This window comes from Malus domestica, chromosome 05, assembly GCF_042453785.1.
Source record: "Malus domestica chromosome 05, GDT2T_hap1".
In the NCBI taxonomy this organism is placed as follows: domain Eukaryota; kingdom Viridiplantae; phylum Streptophyta; class Magnoliopsida; order Rosales; family Rosaceae; genus Malus; species Malus domestica.
Window position 1 is genome coordinate 24,707,771 of NC_091665.1, and position 22,006 is coordinate 24,729,776.

A 22,006-nucleotide genomic window follows, 5' to 3' on the forward strand; every position below is an offset into this window, starting at 1 on the left:
CCGTTGGGGTGGTGCGACACGTCGGCTGGCAAGGACCACGAGTTGGTTTGTCATGGGTCAAGGAGATGGTGTGGCAGGGCCATAACTTGTGCTACTTAACTTGACTAAAGCCAAGGGCTAACTCGGTATGTACCGAGGAAGTGGCGTTGCATGTGCCATGGTTTGGGCTGCCACATCTGAGTTGCTTGCCAAGAATGAGGAAATTGCTTGAGTTTGATTTCTCAGATGTTGTAGATTTAGCAATCAAGGACCGAGCTACCAAGATCGGAGCTGCTGAAGATGAAGTGTCGGGTGAGCGAATTGTTGAATGCAAAGTGGCTGCTGTCCCCTGACCATTTGTTGCTCAACTGGTTTTCGAGTATTTGATCTTTTGAGTTGTGTGACGTTCTCGTACTGGAAAGAAATTAGTTTATCCTCTCACACTGGAGAGCAGACCTAGATGGGTGTCGAGGAATAAGTTTACCCTCTCTCACTAGAGAGCAATTAGTTTGTCTTCTTGCACTGGAGAACAGACCCATATGGGTGTCGGGGAATTAGTTTACCCTCTCGCACTGGAGAGCAATTAGTTTATCCTCTTGTACTGGAGAGCAGATCCAGATGAGTGTTAGGGAATTAGTTTACCCTTTTGCACTGAAGAGCAATTAGTTTATCCTCTCGCACTGGAGAGTAGACCTAAATAGGTGTCGGGAAATTAGTTTACCCTTTCGTAGTGGAGAGCAATTAGTTTATCATCACCCACTGGAGAGTGGACCCAAATGGGTGTCAGAGAATTAGTTTACCTTCTTGCATTGGAGAGCACAGAAGTGGTTGTTGTGAGCGCAACTGAGCAAAACTAGACTGTTAGACTATTGAAATAATCCTCAGCTTGTGAGGTCTTGTTCGATGATTTGCTTGAGACTTCTAACAGCTTATGGAACCCACGTAAAGGTGTACGTAGGAAGTGCAGTGAGATGCTCCCAAACTTTCTTTAAGTATTGCGCCATCATTAGATGTTTCGTCGTGTGCCATTTTGAGGCTTGGTTGGTGATTAGCTGAGAATTTGAATAGACTGCAAGCTACTTCACCACTAAGTCTTTCGCTAGCAGGGGCTATTAATAAAGCCTTGTCTTCTACTCCGTCGTTGAATGCTTTGAAGTTTGGAGTGTCATGGGCTTAGTCGGCGCGAGCCACAAGGCAAGATTGGCACGGTTAAGAGTCGTGGTGCAAGATCGGCACAGTTATGAGCCATGTTGATAGATCAAGAGGTGCTAGGAGCCGTGGAGCAGGTAGGCACGACTATAAGTGTAGAGTTAGGGTTGGCTTAAGCCAACTTGTGCGCAACAGGAAGAATTGGACCATTAGGTCCATGATGCTCGGCTACTGGTGATGTGTTGCTTTAATATTGAATCGTCTGGAATGTTGAGAACAAGGCATGCCCTCGGTTCTTGGTAGTTGGGCTGGTGTGTCATTCTGGTACTCGTCTGCCCCTTGTACGCCATTAGGCTGAGCTGCTGCATTTGTCGAAACAGAAGTAATGTTTGTATTCGACAATCTATGTAGGATAGTCCCGTCTACTCGATCTTTATCAATGAAATGTGACCAACTTATGTTGGTCATGTCTTATCGAAGCGCCTCGTCAAGCTTTATTGCGTTGGAAATCGAGCAATCGTTTAATCGGAAGCCTCTCAACTTCTTCCTAAAATTTCCTCTAGTGGGGTAGTAAAGTTTTCGGCTACCTCCGATAATGACATGTTGGTATAGGTTTCTCTTTCATGTGCTCGGCTCATCTATGTCACAGTTACGGTGCATATGGTACGTTCCTAGCAGGCGAGCAAATTACTCGCATGCTACTAGTTGAACTTGAGCCAGATTGAGTGATTATTTCTCTCCATCCGTTATGTTGCCTACATTGATGCGAGATGGAGAATTCTCATTGCAGGCCTAATTGCAAATGAACATTTCATCTGGAAGGTTGCTTATGTTGATTATCGGAATATGGCCCCAACCGTGAATGTATGCTTGTCTGTGGGCTTAACTAAGAATGCATACTTCTTTGCGCTCTAAGACGAGAGTATACGCTATTTTGGGGGCCCAGTTGGGAGTGTACACTGCCAGAAAGCTCGATTCATGACTAGTTGAGTGGCTGCTAGAGAGGTTCGTCGTCTGTCATTGTCCTGCTTCGGGATACCTCATATGGGGCACGTTGCATCTCGGTACGCTGCAAAAGTTGATTCACCAAGGTCGTCTGTTGCGCAAGGGCACCTGTCAACTTTATGACTTATTGAGACAAGTGTTGTTTGCCATGCAGGATGGAAGGGCTTGGATGGTAAGTGTCTCTATAGGTGGTAGAAGTGTAATGGACTCCGGGTGAAAAATTTAAGCTAGGATAGGTCAAATTCGTAGAAACTCGGGATGAAAATCCCTCCGATTCAATCGTTAGTCCAGAAATCTAAAGTTGGGACAGTTGAACTGGTCAGAATCACCAAGTGGGCCACAAGAGCGAGTTGAGCCGCAGAAGTGGGTCGTGCCATGTGCGGGGCACGTGGGAGCGGTGCGGCGCTAGGAGCATGTTGAATCTGGGCCGAGGGGATGGTCGGCGCAGCTCAGGCTTGTAATGCTTCATGGTCAGCGGTTTGGACATGCTCGCGCTGGGCTTAGCTCGGCTGCCTTACGGCGTGGGCCGCAAATTAGGCCACATCCTGGGCTACTTGCGCATTTGCTACCAACTCCTGGGCTTGGGCTTGGTCCTAGGTTTAGGATGTTGTAGTGGTAGCGCATAAGGCCATGATCTGCTGTTATGGAGCTAGCCCACTCCCTACTGCCACGGTGGTCCCCGTGGCTGCCATGGTGGTGGTGCTCCGTGGTGGCTTTTCTTGCACCCGCGTTAAGCCTTATGGATCGTCGTGGTAGGGCTACATCACAATCTCTATCAGTTAATCTAAATCTTTGAATGTAGGAAGTTTCGTTTGTTATGGTTTCTAAATTTATCACCATTGTATTTTTCTCCTACGTCTATTCAAAAAATTAAAAAATTCTAGAAAAAAGAACGCATGAAAAATTTACGAACGAACAAGAAATGAAATGAGAAACTTTGAATGCGAGAGTCTTCTTCGAGCGTGTGAATCAAACTCTCAATAAAAGCACCAATTTGTGGATGCAAATTTAAGCCGTCTTCTCCTTTGATACAAATGCACCTACAAAATAATAGCACCTAAGATTTAAGGCAAAAGCCTCACGCGCCCACGATGAATGGGAGGGTTTTGGGCGAAGAATCTCTGATGCCATAGTTAGAATTTGAGAGAGAAAGTGTTTAGGAATTTTTGGGGAGAGAATGAACTTGCGTTTTGGTGTGAAGATGGCGCTATATATAGCGGGTGTGGGCGACCTTATTTGGAGAAATAGGGACCGCCACTTATGGTGATATTTTGAATATAATTGCAAGATATTATGTCAAATAATATCTTGCAATTAATTTGGTAATTAATCCCAATTTGAAAAGAATAATTGGGAGTTACCTTGTGGGTGAGGATTTGATGATGAGTGAAGAGAGAGTTTTGAATAAATACCATTTTGATCATTTTTTACTATTCCTTGGTTGAGCCGTTATTGTCCATTGCATGCGCGTGGGAATCTCAGTGTGCCTCGGAGGTAATTTTGTCTTTTTACCCTAAAGTACACGTGTCATCTCCATTATTTTCTTGATTATTTTTGGCTCAATATTAACGACGATATCACAGAAGTCGTCGCAAATCTAAGACATCACCAAAGGTGGTTTCGATGCTGATCCAATTATGTGAAAGGTGTAAAGATGCGTGTCTTGTGATTTTTTTTTTCAAAGAAGAGACGGCGAAGGCTACCATATATGAAGGTAAAGGAGTGTGGGTTGGGATTGGAAGTGATTGCAGGATTGGGTTTCTAGGTTGACAACTTTTAAATTAATTATTAAATTATTGAACCTATTTCTAATTTATTTTTAATTAATTAGACTTGTAAGACTTATTTATGTATTACATCAGCATATAACAAAAATTTTAGGAAAATTGTGAGGAAATGCCTACATTGATTTGACACATCTATTTCCAAGATTACATGGATCGATTTTCAATGACCATCATGATGGTGCGGGTCAATTTCAAGGACAATTTTGTGATAAAAATAAAAAAATAAAGCAAAAAATAAAAAAAATAAAACTTATGGGGCCCATTTATGTGCTACGTCAACACGTAACATAATTTGTTTTTACAAAATTATGACAAAATGACCATATTGATTTGTGACATCTATTTTAAGAGATTACTTTGATCGATTTTTAATTTTAGGAGTCATTTTGATGGTGTTGGTCAATTTCAAAGACTATTTGTAATTAAAACTCATCTTAATTGATGAGCATGTATAGAGAGGAGAACATTATTTGAGATTGATTAGTAAATTAATCAGATGGAGTTGGTTCGAATTTAGAAGGTTTGTAAACAGGTGGCATTCGAGAATATATGAAGAATTTATATTCGGTTGTGGACAGAAAGTTTCAACTCTCTATTTTCATATTATATATTAGGGTTGCTTCGAAAAAACGGAATGAAAAATGTCAAAGGGTATGCTAATTAATGAGCTGTTTGTGTAGCCTCTGTTCCCATCTCCCTCAACCTACAGAGTTATATGAACTTACCAAGCTTATAGTTCATAAACCCTAGCTAGCTAAAAGGCAAAGTCTTGGGGTTGAAGGGGTAAACGTACGCTTAATAGTGAGACATGACTGGTTACCCAGAGTTTTACATCTCACAATATAATCACTCTTCTTTTTTTTTCTTTTTTTTTTATCATGAAGACAACTTTCATTATAATAAAAAATAGTACAAGGCCCAAAAATAATTAAGTAAACAAATACAGAAAAAGTAAAAAGTCCAAGCAAAATGAAAGCAACAACTCAATATACAACAGAAGGCCCACACAAGCTTAAGCCCGAAGGCAACAGAAAACAAACAATAAAAAAACCTAATCTCCAGCAACAAAGACCACATTGCCGCCGCCGTCACATCTTCAGATGAAGCCAAACTCCGAACCGAAAAAGTAGACACCATATCCAAGTCCTTTTCACGAACCCCTGCAAACAAATATATACAAACAAAATAACATATGGGAAGAATGTGAGGTTAAGGGATATGTAAAATACCCAACACTTGCCCTCGATAGGGATCCGACATGCCGATTAGGGAGGAAAAGTGAGGGAGGCAAGTGGATATGATATCCAATTTTTGATCGGAGCCCGCCGATCCGAGCCCATGGTGGGATGAGAATGAAATATCACATCTAGGGAGGAGGGAGGAAGAGACAATAAAAGACAAAAAGGAGTAAAAGTAAGGGGAAAACGTCAAATAAAGGGCATAAAGCCCATGATAGTTGAGACGCGACTCAAGGAAATCTAAGATTAAACAAGGGAAAACTGAGAATTAAAAAGGAAGGGAGAAAACTGGAAAGATAAAGGAAAATGAGGACAGAAGCAGGGAGGGGAGGAGGAAAGGAGGTGAGAGGGGAGGAAAAGAGGGAAAGGGCAAATGAAAGAGAACCTAAGAAAACTCAGGAGGAAACAAAGAAGAGGGAGGAAAAGAAGAAAGGAAGGAAGGAAGGAAATGAGGAAGGGTGGATGCCTCCAGCACCTAAGCCTAAGGCTAGGGTCGATAGCGAAGTTGCTAGGATTGTCTCTTTGTGACTTTTGCTATTGCTAGAAAGTGGGAATTGTTTGGTGGAATCATACTCAATTTGATGAAATGGTTTGGTTTTCTTCTTTAATTTTACATTTGAGAGGTTATTTCTTGGTTTCATCCAAATAGTTGAAGTTAATACAATGTTTTTTAACAAAAGTTAATACACTTTTGTTTTGTTTTTTTTGGAACAAACGATATTATCTGCAATAAGAGGAAGGGAGTAATACACTTTTCTATTTAGATGTTAAGGAATACTACCATCCATCGAGCACGAGCGTGAGTTATTTTCAACAGTTATTACATGTGGGCATGTAGAATGCACAAACTTAATAAATAGTGAACCATGCTTAGAAATTGAAGTAATTCATGTAATTCTATCCATTTAGATTGTAGTTGTATTTTCACAATGAGAAGCAAGCATGAATGAGAGCCTTGTTTGACAGAATATAAAAGGAGAAGAGCTCTTGTGGAGAACTAACTACTGTACCTTTCTTGGCTTGGAGGTCAGTATTGCAGACACATAAATTAATTACATTCAATAGGAGAAGGACACATGGACAATATGTTATATATAAAAGTTTCATTTTTGATATCGTGAGTACACCACAAAATTACTCTCCAGGAATATGACGTAGTCGGCTATAAGGTAATAGCTTTTTATGCCACTAACAGACCATGCAATCTCCAAGGTAGCCCATGGTACGTGTCTTGGGCTCTCCGGGCTGCCCATAATATAACCTAACATCGAGCCATAATCGTTCTAATGGTTGCAGAGCCCCAACTCTCTAGAGTATCCTATTGGGTGTCCGGTGCATCTGCACTCATACCAACAAGAACATTCAGAACTACTAGCTAGCAGGACCGCTAAGATTAGCTTGTATCATCAAGGACTACCTAGTATGCTCTACAACCTCTCTCCCCAGCTGCCTGTTAGAGTTCTTCTCTATAAATAGTTAGGTCAAACAGAGGAAACGATCGCCACTTACTACTCAAACCTCTCTCAAGTTTTATTTTTTTTGTTTTTCTCTATTACTTTTCTAAGGCATTAGAGGTAGTGGCAAAGCCACAGAGGCACAAGGAGGTGCCGCACCTCCGGTTGTCGGAAATCGACCCTAAAAGTAAAAGCAAGAATCTGCCATCTGTAGTTGTTCCCGCTGCGCTATTGCGTGTGAGGAACACCAGAAAAGAATTATAAAAAAAACCACAAATTCGTAGGACCAGGAATTCGAAGCCCTGGAAATGACAAGGATTAGCTGGGATTTGATTGCCTTTCTTCTCCAATTAGGGGGCAAACCAAAAGACGACGAAGATACCAAGAGATGACAAGTTAATCAAGGTTTCCTTTTGATTTTTTGTGACAAAAATGATACTGTATTGTTGTGATATATCAAAACTGCCACTAGACCTAATGAGCCCAGCCAATTTGGTACTACCAACCTAATGCTCAATCATGAAAATTGACCCCAACCAAAACTAAAGGTTTGATAATTAGAATTGACGACCGCCCTGATGGGAAAACCATTTTCCAAGTTGCTTCTTATGTTGGAGGAGATGTCATTTCATGCTCTATTGGACATAGTTTATTGGGTCAACAATCCAAATCAAATTGGTTTTCTCGTCATGTGTCATTACCATATTAACTAGTTATCACATATAAAAATAACATTATTAGTGATTTTCAGTTATCACGTATAAAAGATAACTTCATTAGTAATTTTCACACTTTCATTTTCTCTTTTTGTCCTCATTTTTTGTTTATGTCACTTAATGATTCAGAAAAATCAAGGGGTCTCAAGGAGATGAGGGATAGATAACCTGGGAATCACTCAACCAAGGGCAACGGATTCGCTCGACGTCGTTACAGGGATGAACTTGGGATTGCTCGACTAGGTGCAACGGAATCACTCACGTCGCTAATCATGGATTCACTCAATATGATCAAGCCAAATGCTTGTTTAGGAAGGAGAAACTCACTTTCTTCTTGGATTAATTATAATTCACTCAATTCACAACTTCAAAGATACATATGGAGCCCTTTGAATAGGGAGATTACAAAGCATTGGTACACTAAATATTTATGAGTAGGATAGTTACAAGGCAATTCAATTAAAAGAGAAGGTGACAAAGGTTTTGGGAGATGAGAAGTCACGAAAGCCTTAAATATATTTGTTCCCCATGCATTGCATCACTTAATTGTCTATTACTTTATTAAATGCAAATGTTAGAGAAAAGGAAGGAGTGCAAAGGGAGAAAATGGCAATGCAAATATTATTTCTCCTATATATTAGTGAGAAATAATTTGAAGACCGGAACTCGGGAGATGTGAAGGCTACAAACTAGTGTATAAGTTTCTTATATTGACTTTGGTGTTACCAGTTGCAACTGCTTCGATGGAGAGAGCATATTATGCTATGAATATTGTGAAAACACCACTGCTTCACAAAATGGGAGATCAATGGTTAAGTGATAACATGATTGTTTACATTGAGAGAGATGTTTTTTATTTTACTGATAATGAACCTATTATGCGACATTTTCATGACTTGAAACCTTGCCGACGACAATTTTAACTTGTTTGTGTTGATAAATTATGAACAACATTAACATTGTCTACCATCTAAAAGGGTTTAGTTGTCAACATTGTTTTTTTGGACCTTTTACCTTTATAATTTTTGCCCTCCCCACAAAATTTCTGGCTTTGCCATTGATCGAATGTCCTTTAGTGGACACCCGCCATTGATCGAAGGTCCTTTAGTGGACGCCTCCTTCTTTTTATAGGTGTTCGCTAATTAGGTTAAAGGTGTTTTTTTTCCTTGTAGGTAGAATTTTGTGAAATCAACCGTGGACGAAATTTGCATCCACATATATGTACCATTTATTTGTATTGTAACAACCCGTCCCAAATTTTACAGTTTTATTAATTTTAGAGGAGTGAATTGACGAAAATGTCCTTAAGACGAGATTGCTAACTTTCGTTGACCGTCTTTTTGTGACACGTACGAATTATTATTTTACTGTATTCTCGAAGTACTCAACAGTACGAACACATAGACACAAACAAAATCGAAATTGAAGTTACTATGGAGGTTTTACAGAACTACGAATTTGAAAAAAAATACTTTTGTAAAAATTACTATTTATTATTTTATATATTTCTCATAATTATTATATTATTATTTGGGGATATTTTACTATTTTAATAATTTATTTTTGGCCCATGGGGCCCACACATCACAAAGTCTCCATTCTCTCGCTACCGCATGTCCCTTTCCCTCACTCTCTAGAACTCTCTCCGTCTCTCCCTCACTCTAACTCTCTCAACACTCTCCCTCTCTTAGCTCTCTCTCCCCTCCCCGTCAACACATACACACAACACCACTGATCACCGTTCCTCCGGCGATGCCACCACCACCACTTCCTGCTCTGCGAGTCCTACGAACAATAACAGGGAGAAACCCCTCGTTTTCTTTTTCTCCCCCGCTGCACAGTACCATCACTGTGCAATGTCGAATATGGCGAGCTCTCGCCGTCTACGGTGAAGATAAGGCTGAAATCTTCTTAATAATTTATAGATTGTGCCTAAGAGTACGTTTGGGTTGTTTTTAAGATAGTTGGGGTGTTGTTTGGACATAGAAATCACATGGGGGAAACGCTCTCTAGTTTTCCTGCGAGAACCCGAGCTTTGCAGGCTTTTTTTTTTTACTGTCTCCAATCATGGCTTGACCTTTTGATGGTATAATCTTATTCCTCATGTTCTAAGTTTCAATTCCATATATTATATGCTAATTTTGGTTAAGTTTTGAACCTAAATTAGAGCTGGGAAGTTTCCCGGCCAAATTTTCCAGAAACAGGTGTTCTTCATTTTTGGGTCAAGCAAGTGCGACCCGCAAACCCAATCAAATCCAACTCAACCCGAATTTTTTTTAAAGGGCTTTAAACCCAAACCCTGCCCAAAACCTGATCCAAGCTCGGCCCAAGTCCTACCCAAACCTTTGGGCCATTGACCTGATCCGGCCTATTTCTGAAAATGGATCTGGAATATTCTTTGAAATATTCTTTAAAATATTTCTTGCATTGACATTGACGTCCTGGGTCCATTTTTGGCATCCATTTAGTGAAATTCCAAAGTTTTAATGTAGTTGACCGTTGAGATGGCTCGGTTGACTTTTTAGGGTTGACCGTTGACTTTTCGTTGAACTTTTACAAAATTTGTCGGGACCCTTCTTAGCCTATTTCGATGCAGTGATTCCGAATCCGCCTTCCGTTTTTCCAAATGCAAACATTCTAATTGAGTTTTACTAATGGGTCTCCATTATGCTTAGGTGAAATTACTATCAGAGACTCCGACTTCGCTTGTTCGAACGGCTATGACTTTACAAGTATCTGTGAGTGGGTCTTTTCTTTTATATAATATATATATATATATATATATATATATATATATATATTGTTTGTACCATACTTAGGGCCTCCGTATTTAGATCTCATATAAATACTCGGATGACTCAAATGTAATTATGTAATAAATGAAGGGGCAAATATGTAATAAGTGATGAGCCCTTATTCTATAAAAGGACTCCTCACCCTCTTCATTTGAGGACGCCAATACTTAGTTAGGCCTGAGATCCCCAAAGCCTCACTCTCATTACAGAGGCTCTCTCCCTCCCTCACAATCCTCTCACAAATAGAGAAATACAATATCAGTGTGGACGTAGCCCAAAGATTGGGGTGAACCACGATATATCTTGTGTTCTTTACTTTCTTATAGATTCACGATCGGATTTACGTTTTTTCAAGACCCCTCTGATTTTGTGCATCAACATTTGCCGCTGTCTGTGGGAATCGATACGAAAAGTTGTGTCGATTCTCTTTCATTTTTTCACTTCCGCCATGAATATGCGCCATTTTTCATTTTCTGATTTCTGTCAGCTTTCATTTAGTGAGTACTACGCCAGCTTTCATTTTCTGATTTCTGTGAGGACCAGGAAAGAGAAGAAAAATAATGTGTGGGTCTCAGCCACACACCACCTCAACGCTCCTCTTTTCTCTTCTCTGCTTTGCATCTCGACAGCGGATGCATTGGCTCCTCCACTCAGTGATGAATGTCACTCTTCGAACAACAGATCTGGACAAGGCTTTTATTAATTCCTGGTTCCACCCTTCATCATGAAATCAGGACCAAAGGATGGTTGGCACTCTATTATGCCTCTTTGTTTGAGAGGCAAATCAGGAGCACATTTTTGCATGTTTCCAAAGGTGAAGGCAGCAGACTACATTAAAGGGAACGCAAACGCTTAAGAAAGCCCAAGCCCACCAGATAAGAGGCTACATCAAGCATTTGAGGGATCCGTCCGAAATATCGATATTTTTTGTGACATGTTTGCCTAACACCGCAGGAAAAATCTCGCCAAGAAGGTCCGATTCTTGAGCTTTCGCGCAGATTGAAGCATCATGGACCTGACTGAAGTGGGCTGTACCAGCATGGAGATTGTTTTTTTTTTGGCTCATCAGAAGTTAGCCATCATTGACCCTGCCTCTAGTGATCAACCTCTCTACAACGAGGACAAGTCAATCGTTGTCACGGTGAATTAAGAGATTTACAACCATGAAGAGCTAAGGACACAAGATCTGGCTAGATACATTCATGCTCTACTTTCCCTTCTCATTTTCCTGGGGTTTCATCAAAATCGCACTCCCGACACCACTCTCCCGTTAGCCCCTCAACCCGACCCGACTTCAACTCGGCCCTGAACTCCCCTGACGAGTCTGTGGTGAGCTCCAATTCGGCTCTCTCTCTCTTTCTTGCTTATGAACTCAGCTCACTCTGTCCTAACGATTCAACTCGGTGATGGCGGTTACGACTGCTCCGAGTTCACTTCTCCGAGTTCCCATCTTCACGACGACTTATCTGCCGTTGGATCATCCTCGTTTAAGCTCTTTTAGGACTTGTTTCACCTCTTAGTGTTGCTCCGTGTTCAAGGCTGTGCTCAACAAGACTATGCAAACCCCCTTAGTGGCGAACTCTGATTGGTTAGAAAGCGCTGGAGACATCAAAGTGTAAAGTGCAAAGTTCAAACGGAGGGAGCACTGAGCAGATCGAGAAAGCAAAAAGAAAAAAAGAAACAAAAGAAGAAAAGAGAAAGCAAAAAGAAAAAAAGAAACAAAAGAAGAAAAGAGAAAGCAAAAAGAAAAAAAAAGAAACAAAAGCAGAAAAGAGCAAGTCAGCCACGGCGATGGGAAGATGAACTCTGGTGTTTTTTTATGTTTTCTCAGTATTATGGGCTGTATTCTTGACTTTTTCTCTTGTAAGCTTTTACAAACATATTTCATCTTCTGAGGCTCCCGGTTTCAATGCCAAAATCGTCGACGAAAATTCTAAGGCCAGCTTCCTGCTCCCCACCGTAACCGCCGCAGTACCTAATAAAATCCCAAAGGACTCATTCCACTTGGCCTATATCTTCTATTTCACACTGGGTCTCGACTACCTCCTCCCATGGAATGCTTTCATCACAGCCGTCGATTACTTCGCCCACCTCTACCCATATGCCAGTGTCGACCGTATATTCTCCATCGTGTACATAGTGGTGAGCCTCTTCTGCCTCCTCCTAATAATCTTCTACTCCCACAAGTCTGAAGCTTATGTCCGGATCAATGTGGGCCTCAGCTTCTTCGTTGTTTCGCTGATAGCCGTTCCTCATGGATGTGTTTTACATCAAGGGTCGGGTTAGGTTGTACGACGGGTTTCATCCCAGAAGTTCGTGAGAATAAGTGGTTCTTCTTCACCCGACCCAAATACAAGGACACCAACAGCACTCACCGCGACCGACTCACGCATCAAGGCTATTACAAGATCACAGAAGATGAGCGGGAGATCAGGGCTGAAGAATCTGACAGCTCTCTGACTCGGTGGGCCCTCCTGTGTTCGCTCTTGGTTTTGTCACTGTATACGATCAGCTCATGGATGGATACCCCAGTGATGAGGATCGAGAGACAATCTTCCAAGCATACATTAAAGTGTTAAATGAGGACCCAGAGCAAGGAATAAGCAGTCACAGCCATGTGAAATCATTTTTCAAGAAAAGCAAAAGATGACCTTGCAAGGCAAAGTTGGTGGACAGAGAAGAAGCAGGGAGATCAAGAAAAGCAAAAGGGAAGCTTTCCTCTGCGAGAGCACATGGGGACACTGCAAAAGCAAGGAATAAACACCTCACCAGAATAATGTGATTTACTTTTCTTATTTTTGAATGATGTGATTTATTTTTCTTATCTTTCAGAGACATTTGTATAAACCTCATCAGAAGGTAATAAAAAAAATAAAAAAAGGGCAAGCCCACAATAATGGGCTGGAATGTTAAGTGGAGGGCGAAAATCCATATGCCCAAAAGAGTCAGGCCCTCTATTATCACCAATCAGGTGATCAAAAGTACGTCCAGTACTACAAAAAAAATTATTCGGCAGCTTACCGCTATTACCACCAACCAGGTGATCAAAAGTACGCCCAGTACTCCAAAATTATTCGGCAACCTGCCGCTATTATCACCAACCAGGTGATCAAAAGTATGTCAAGTACTCCAAAATTATACATGAGCATCACTCATGTCAATCATACATAAACGTTCATGAGCATCATTCATAACAATCATACATAAACATTCATGACCATCATTCATGTCAACATTCATGAGCATCACTCATGTCAATCTAGCTTCAAAAGCTTCATTTACAGAGTTTTAGCTTCAAAAGCTCCAGCTTCGAAAGCTTCATTTACAGAGCTTTAGCTTCAAAGCTTCACTTGCAAAGCTTCACCTACAAAGCTTCAATGCATGGTGTACAAATACCGCCTCCGAACAACCACCACTTCGGCCCATACATGGATTCAATTTGAAGTCTCCAGCCAACAGACCCTATTGACTGAAGACTTGGGAGACTACATTATGTACCATATATTGGGCTTCAACTGGGCCTCATGAAAAATACTTGGGGGACTTAGCCCATTATTTATGTACTAAGGAGCGAGCCCTTATTCTATAAAAATGACTCTCTCACTTTCATTAGAGAGCATCCATTATTTATGTACTAAGGAGCGAACCCTTATTTTATAAAATGGACTCCCTCACCTTCATTAGAGAGCATCGCTGCCAGCTGAGCAACTGCCTCGCCGCGAGCATCACTCTTAACCCATCACTTATGTATTGAGGATCGAGCCCTTATTCTATAAAAATGACTTCCTCACCTTCATTAGAGAGCATCATCGCCAACTGAGCAACCGCCTCGTCGTAAGCATCACTCCTAACCCATCACTTATATATTGAGGAGTAAGCCCTTATTCTATAAAAGGGACTCCCTTACCATCATTAGAAAGCGTCACCGCCTACTGAGCAACCGCATCACCGCGAGCATCAACTCTAGCCCATCATTTATGTATTGAGGAGCGAGCCATTATTCTATAAAAGGGACTCCCTCACCTTCAACGCCACAAGCCGAGCCAACCAAGGCAACATAAGCCACAAACAGAGCAGCCTCGCAACATGTGCTACTTCTAGTTAAACATCATTTCAGATTGATCACCGCCTTATATAGAGTATCAGTTCAATACGACATCTAGTTACTTCGGCCCACACATGGACTGAATTTCAAGTCTCCAACCAAAAGACTCTTTTGACTGAATACATAGGGAACTACTGTTTGTACCATACTTAGAGCTTCCGTATTTAGATCTCGTATAAATACTCGGATGACTCAAATGTAATTATGTAATAAATGAAGGGGCAAATATGTAATAAGTGAGGATCCTTTATTCTATAAAAGGATTCCTCACCCTCTTCATTTGAGGAGGCCAATACTTAGGCCAGAGATCCCCAAAGCCTCACTCTCATTACAGAGGCTCTCTCTCTCCCTCACAATCCTCTCACAAACAGAAAAATACAATATTAGTGTGGACGTAGCCCAAACATTGGGTTAAACCACGATACATCTTGTGTTCTTTACTTTCTTGCAGATTCAGGTCGGATTTACGTTGTTCCAAGACCCCTTTGGTTTTGTGCATCAATATATATATATATATATATAGTTTCCATACATAAATTAATAATGCATTTCCTAAGTGATGCCATAATTAAATTGACATTATAAGAATTGTCGCGATGATAAAAATTGTGAGATTATTATGAATCCTATGAGATGCACATGTATGCATATTATTATGGGATGCCTTATTTATATTTACAGTAATGAATAGTTTTATATCGATGTAAATTATTGATTTACTGCTGTATGATTGTATTTACGTTACCTGCTCATTGTTGCTGCCCGGTGTTAGTACTCACCCAGGCCAGGACCAATCTTTCACGTGTATGTTCACATCGCACCGTACGCTCACTTTGGATCCATCGTAGGTGACAATCCTGTCCTAGATTGCTATAGGTAATTAGGACTTGTATGTGATGCACATAACTCCAAGCTTCAGGTGAGCATATATCATTATTACACCCAATCCTGTTCATGTAAGAATATTTTTGCATGAACTCGTGTGTCAGTATATGTCGATGAGCACTTGATATGACATATTAGTTTATGCGAAATGTGATGACTATCGGACATTATGTGCTTATTTATAAGATATTGTGAAATATTACATGCTCAAGATATTACAGTTTACTGTAAGTATTATACATAGTATGCATACTTTGGAAACTATACTTATTTTACGGCGAAGAATTATTATGTTTTTTGAAAAAAGGTTTTTTTACAAAACTTTATTTTTAGGCCCACTCACCTTTTTTTTTTCCGCCCCTCCAGGTTTTAGTAGTTGAGTTTTCGTGTCGACGAGGACTCTTGACAAACTTTGGTATATGATTACCTCCGACGGTATAATTCTCATTCTACCTTACTGCACTTTACTTATGCTCTGACATCACGTGTGAAATGTGTTCATTCCCGCTCACTAGCGCACTATGACATTTAGGCACTTTTGGGTTTAAATTTACTCATATTTTCCACATCACTACACTTTATGGCTTCATCACCCTCCTGGTGTTGTCCAACACAACTCGATTCGGAATCTATGTGGACATTCCCTGTTAGGGTGTGTCATGTAGGCCAAGAAGAATATACAACCCCTAATTAGGTTTTTAAGCCCAGTTAATAATTTATATTTTGACCCAAATTTTATCAACCCCTGATTAGTTATTAAGATCATAAACTTTTTTGCCAAAATTTGCCAAAGATAGATATTTGGCTCATTTGGAACTACTTTTAAAATAGCTGAAAGCACATTTTGTGAAAATGTTTTTATAACCAATTTTTAGTAAAAATGCAAATGAATTCTGGAAAAGCACTTGAAGTGCTTTGTACAAGAAACACTAGTAATATGCTTCTTACGGGTAGCACTTTAAATGCTTTTGGAACCCAAAAATATTTTTTCTAAAACCGATGTCAGTGATTTTAAAAGCATATCTAAATGGGTCACTTAGTCTCCTTGCATAATATGGATTCCAAACATTCATGATCTAGATGTGGATGAGTCGAATTACTTATCCCTCGGTCTATTAGTGAACTATCTCTCTAGAGATTGTGAAATATGTTCCACTAGAAATATTCTTATGAAAAAGATGAATTAATTCACTATGAAAAAAAAACAAAAATTGAAACGGATTTATTAACACTCAAAAACATCATTGTGCACTTCAAGTTTCTATATTTAGAAACAAACATACACTACTTTTTTTATAACATACGAACGTACACTAATTACAAGGAGTGCAAAATAACTTTTTTAATGTGCCAATAACATATACCTTACCCAACTCGACTATTGTAATTCTTTTATACTATGTTTGGATGAAGAAATTTAATATTTTTAAACAATTTTAAAATGACAAGATTTTATTTTCTAGAATTTGTGAATTTTCTTGTTTAGTTAACCTAAAAGAATAATGAAATTTGTTGATGCACAAAACCGGAGGTCTTGGAACAACGTAAATCCGACCGTGAATCTGCAAGAAAGTAAATAACAAAAGATGTATCGTGGTTCACCCAAATGTTTGGGTTACGTCAACACTAATATTGTATTTTTCTGTTTGTGAGACCCTCTGAGGGTGAGAGTGAGGCTTTGGGGATCTCAGGCCTTGGAATTGGCCTCCCCAAATAAGGAGGGTGAAGAGTCCTTTTATAGAATAAGGGCTCTTCACTTATTATATATTTGCCCCTTCATTTATTACATAATTACATTTGAGTCCTCCAAGTATTTATACGAGATCTAAATACGGAGGCCCTAAGTATGGTAAAAACAAAATTGAATACTGAATTTGTTATTTTTAAACTTTCAATCATAGAAATTAGGAAATGACATATATTTACATGGAATTTAAACTTGGAAATTAGAGATCCCAAACTCCAAGTTTTTTTCACGCGGAAATTCTAAATTTCCATGTTTATGAATTCAAACAAGAGAATTGGTGCATATCAATTTATAAATTCTAACTTTTATCCAAATTTTAAATTTATTTCCCTCATCCAAACATAGTGTTACTAACAAAAAAAAACTATTGTAATTCTTTTGAAATGTTAAAAGACTCGAACACCCAAAATTTAGTAAAAGGTTGAACATTATTTATGCAGAAAAATTCTAGAGTTTTTCTATTTAAACTCCACCACCTATCTTAGTTCATCCTAATTTCTATTCACACCCCATTAAAAAATTTAATTTTAATTTGTTCTAAGAACACCACTTTTGTTACTAAATTGCCCTTAAAACACCATCACACCACACTAGGGCCGTCTCTGAGATTTCGGGGGCCCTGTGCGAAATTCATAAAAGGGCCCTTCTTATAAGACATCTTAAAAAAATTTAAACAATGTATTGATGCTAAAAAGCAATATCGAAATAAACTTTAAAACTCACTAATCATTTATTTCTAAAAATTATTAAATGTACAGAAAGCTACAAAGTAACCATAGTACTAATAACTAACAATAAGTTCAACCTAAAGAAACCAAATAAACAAAACTTTAAAAAGTCTAGCACTGAAGTTTCACTCAAAGATGGCTATTCGTGCATTCTTTGCTACAAAATCATCAATTAAACATTCATAGTCAATTTTGTCTAAAATATCACTTTCAATCGATATCAAAGTAAGTCCATTAAAACCTTCATAGTCGATTTGGACGCTTCAAGTAGCCAAATGAATATTTTCTAGTAGGTGCTATCTTTTATATTTCAAACAAGATCACAATAAAATTATAGTTAGTATGAATAATGAAACCTGATAGTCCGCAATACATGTTAGTCTAGTGATTTTTTGTGAATGTTCTCCTCTTGATTTTGCCCTGAAAAGTACAAAAGAAAACAATTATTATAAAAGAGAAATACCCAAATCTTCAAATTCCAAGTCAATATACTTAAATTAGTAAATATCTTACTTTAATCGAAGTCTACATCATTCTGATCAGTTAAATTGTCTTCATGATTTGAAAGTTTCTCTTCAATTTCATGAACTTATAAATTAAGGTTTAATAATTTGTAGGAAAAAGAACAATGAGAAGAGAGAAGTAAAGTAGATTGGACACTGACGGTGGGGGATTCTGACTTCTAGAACTGTGGTGTGAAAGAAGAAAAGTGGGGAGCAGCGATGGGATTTGGCGTGAGAGAAGGAAAAGTAGGAAGCATCGGCACTGATGAGAATCAGCCTTCAAATATATATATATATATATATATATATATATATATATATATTTTTTTTTTTTTTTTGATTTGATTAATATTTTTATATATCATTTTCATATAATATTATTTTATATATTATTATATTCAATAAGAAACTATTTTTGGGAACTCTCAAAATTTTGAGACTCTGTGCAATAGAACCTGTCACACCCCTTAAAAGTCGGCTCTGCACCACACATACAAACCTAACCTTTAACTTGAAATTTAATTATGCTTGTTTTAATTTGATTCAACACTACAAGCAAACATTTCAATATTTACCATGTCCATCACCTACTTTGGGTCTGTAAATTTTGATTCGTGTTCATAACCTTACAATTAGTACCCTCTTTTGCATTTGGAGTATTTGTCATGTTGATGAGCTAATCGGCTATGACAGTTGCGCAGACAGCCTTTGATGGCTATATGCTCACAATCGGTACTAACCAAAAAGAAAGAACTACTGGAAAACACAAAACTTGGGTCGTTTGTTTTATTGTGTCTATCTCAAGTCTTGTCATCTGTCCAAATTTATCTCGTCTTATTTGGGATAAAAAACGTAATCACGATGCATAAGGGGTCGATGGTCGAGCCTCATAAGACTAGTTTTTTGTTGGAGAAGAAGATGAACAATTAGGGTTCATGGGGTGTATGTAGATTTATAAATCTTAAATTTAAGTAATATGTCTTATTTTGTCTTTTCACACAATTAAAAGCTAAAAAAGCATGAAACTTAAGTGGTGAGATGAACTTAGATAAGTTGTGGTGTTTTAACCGGTCAAGTATTGTCTGCCCTCCTTGTTCCCGTGCCCTCCTGTTTTGTGTGGTCACGGCTAAGCCACGTCAACATTTTATATTGTTTTTTTATAGAGATAATAAGACAAAAATGAATAGTAATATAAAATGTTGACGTAGGAGGGCAGACAATCCTTGTCCGTTTTAACCTATACAGAATCTGAATATTAAAATATTGAGAAAACACCAAATAGTTGAATATTTTTACCTTTAAACACGTGATTTGATGTAATTCTTTTGTTTAGGTGCCAATAGACGATAAAGACCAGACGTAAAATTAAATTTGGGGAAAGAAATGCACACATATTATACATATTGAGCTGAACCAAAGAAAATTAAAACATATGGAGATGCAGGGGATCGAACCCTGTACCTCCCGCATGCAAAGCGGGCGCTCTACCATTTGAGCTACATCCCCAGTTGTATAGGGCATCCGGGAAATTACATTTTGAGATATTAATTTCAATCATTCTCACCTACCCCCTGACACCAAAAAAGACAAACAAGTCCGCTGGGATCTTTTAGTTGACGTTGCAGTATATCTTTAATAGTAATTTTAATTTGGCCAACCGACGCCTAAAAATATCTTCGTATATGTGGACCAATTATTTGATGCATGGGAAGGCTTGGTCTAATAGTTGTCACCAATTCATGTAAGATCATGCTTCATAATTAATTCAGGACAAGATTAGTATACTTGTTTGTTTGATAGACATCAATCATAATAAATTTATATAATTACGTGTCCTATCGATTGATATATTTGAGCATATACTCAATGCAAAATTACAAATTTGAGATGAGTGAATTATATTCATCCCATTTTATATTAACACAAACATTGATTAACATTTGAGCCCTAATAGTAGACTAACATATTAACGAAAACAAATACAAGATTGGACTAACATATTAATCCTAATATGCCTATATATATGGGTTATTTATGTCAAGTTCACATGATCAAATTAACTATTGTATAGATAACGAAAAGAACTTACCAATTCTTGATTGCTTCCCATTACAAAAGTTGGAGAATGTGATTTTGTTTAGGGTGCAAAAATTTTCCCGAAGAATAACGAGAGAAAAAAGCTGGAGAGATAAAGAAGTGTGAGAGAGAAGAAAGTGAAATAGTCCTGCAACATAAATTGGTGGGAATGTTTGGTGTGAACAAAAAAAAAAAGCTATTAGATTGATGTAGATTAATTAGTGATAAAAATAAGGGATACTTTGGATGCGGTCCTTAACTACTAATGTTCTTTGATTGAAACCTTGGTAGTTTTTAACTTTTGATTGAAGTCCCTGACATTAATGTAATAATGTATTTTTATGTAGGTTATTATATTTTTAAATTAAAAATAAAATTTGTAGTTATTTATATTAATGAGATTTTAAATGAAACCCATATTTTATGGGATTAAAAATATTAAAGATGAATTATACTCTCCAATATATTGTGTATGTGTATATATGTATATGTGTGTGTGTGTACATGGGTACGTTCATCAAAACTAACCAAAAAATTATTGTACCAAAGCATGGGTACATTTTTCAAAAGCACCAAAAAAAAAAGCCTTAATAACATTATTAAATTTCTTCTATTAAACTTGACATGGATACATTCTCAAATCAACGAAAATATAATGTATCCATATAAGTTTAAAAATGGATTAGAGAAAAGATTGAATGAAATTTTATATAAAAAAAATGGGTACATTTTAAATTAAAAAAGGATACATTTTTAACAAATTGGTATATTTAAGAATGGATACATATAAGCTTAAAAAATTGAAATTTTTTTTATAAAAATTTAATGGGTACAAACTTATTCTAATTTTATTTATTTTATTTGGGAAATGTTTGAATTGAAAATTAATTAGGAGTTTAATAAGGGTGTGAGTATTAAAACTCGAAATCAATTACTAATTTTTTTTATAAAAATTACATAATTTACATGTAATTCATTAATATATTAATGATAGGGACTTTGATCAAAATCTAAAAACTGATAAGGTCTTAGTTAATGGACATTAGAAACTAGGGACCGAAAACTAATTTTTCCTAAAAATAATTATGAGAATCTTAAATATAAAAAAATAGGAAAATGTTATCAACTTTCCTAGTTTAAGTGTGATTGTGTAAATCCTAGATTAGATTTTATTCTAGTTATTCTTTCCTATATAGACTTGTATTCCTTGGGGATGAAGGATTTCTTCTCTCTTTTACTACTATAAATAAAAGCACTGCGTATTGGGATATCATATCCTCAACACACACATTCCCCTACGATTCTACAAACACATCTATCATCTCTCTATTCCCTTGTCGCCAGCCCTCTCTCCTTTGTCAGATAAAATAGGCTACAATACGTTATCAGCACGCTCCTACCGCTGTGCTTAGGAATCTGACATTGAAGTTTTTCTGCATCAAACCAGTTCATTCATATCATCACGCAATCAGGTTCTTCCAAAACAACGATTTTTATCACGATATTTTTGCAACCCTGATAGCTTAACATTCATCATAATGCATGACCAAACTTTACGTTTTTCAAATTTTAGATTCTACATAAATTGTGTATGCATTATATTCATAAATGTTGAATTATGTGAATTTGATATTGCCATGAATTGCATAAAATATATTAAACTATTGAATTAAATTGAATATGCATCAAATTGAATTGAATGGTGAAAAAAAAAACAAAATTGAAATAGGCAACGCTAGGGTTCTTCGCCCAGGCTCGCAGCTTGTGTGGCTGAGCCGAGCCAAGCCACTAGCCGAGAGCCAGCAATTCTCCCTCTCCCCAGAAAACCTTCACTCGCTC

At 37.8% G+C, this 22,006-nt stretch overlaps 1 non-coding gene across 1 annotated transcript; it reads right to left on the reverse strand.

Moving 5' to 3' along the window:
- Window positions 1–19,524: 19,524 nt before the first annotated feature.
- On the reverse strand, window positions 19,525–19,597 carry TRNAA-UGC (transfer RNA alanine (anticodon UGC)). Its single transcript has one exon. It is a non-coding gene; the product is annotated as a tRNA-Ala (tRNA).
- Window positions 19,598–22,006: the final 2,409 nt, after the last annotated feature.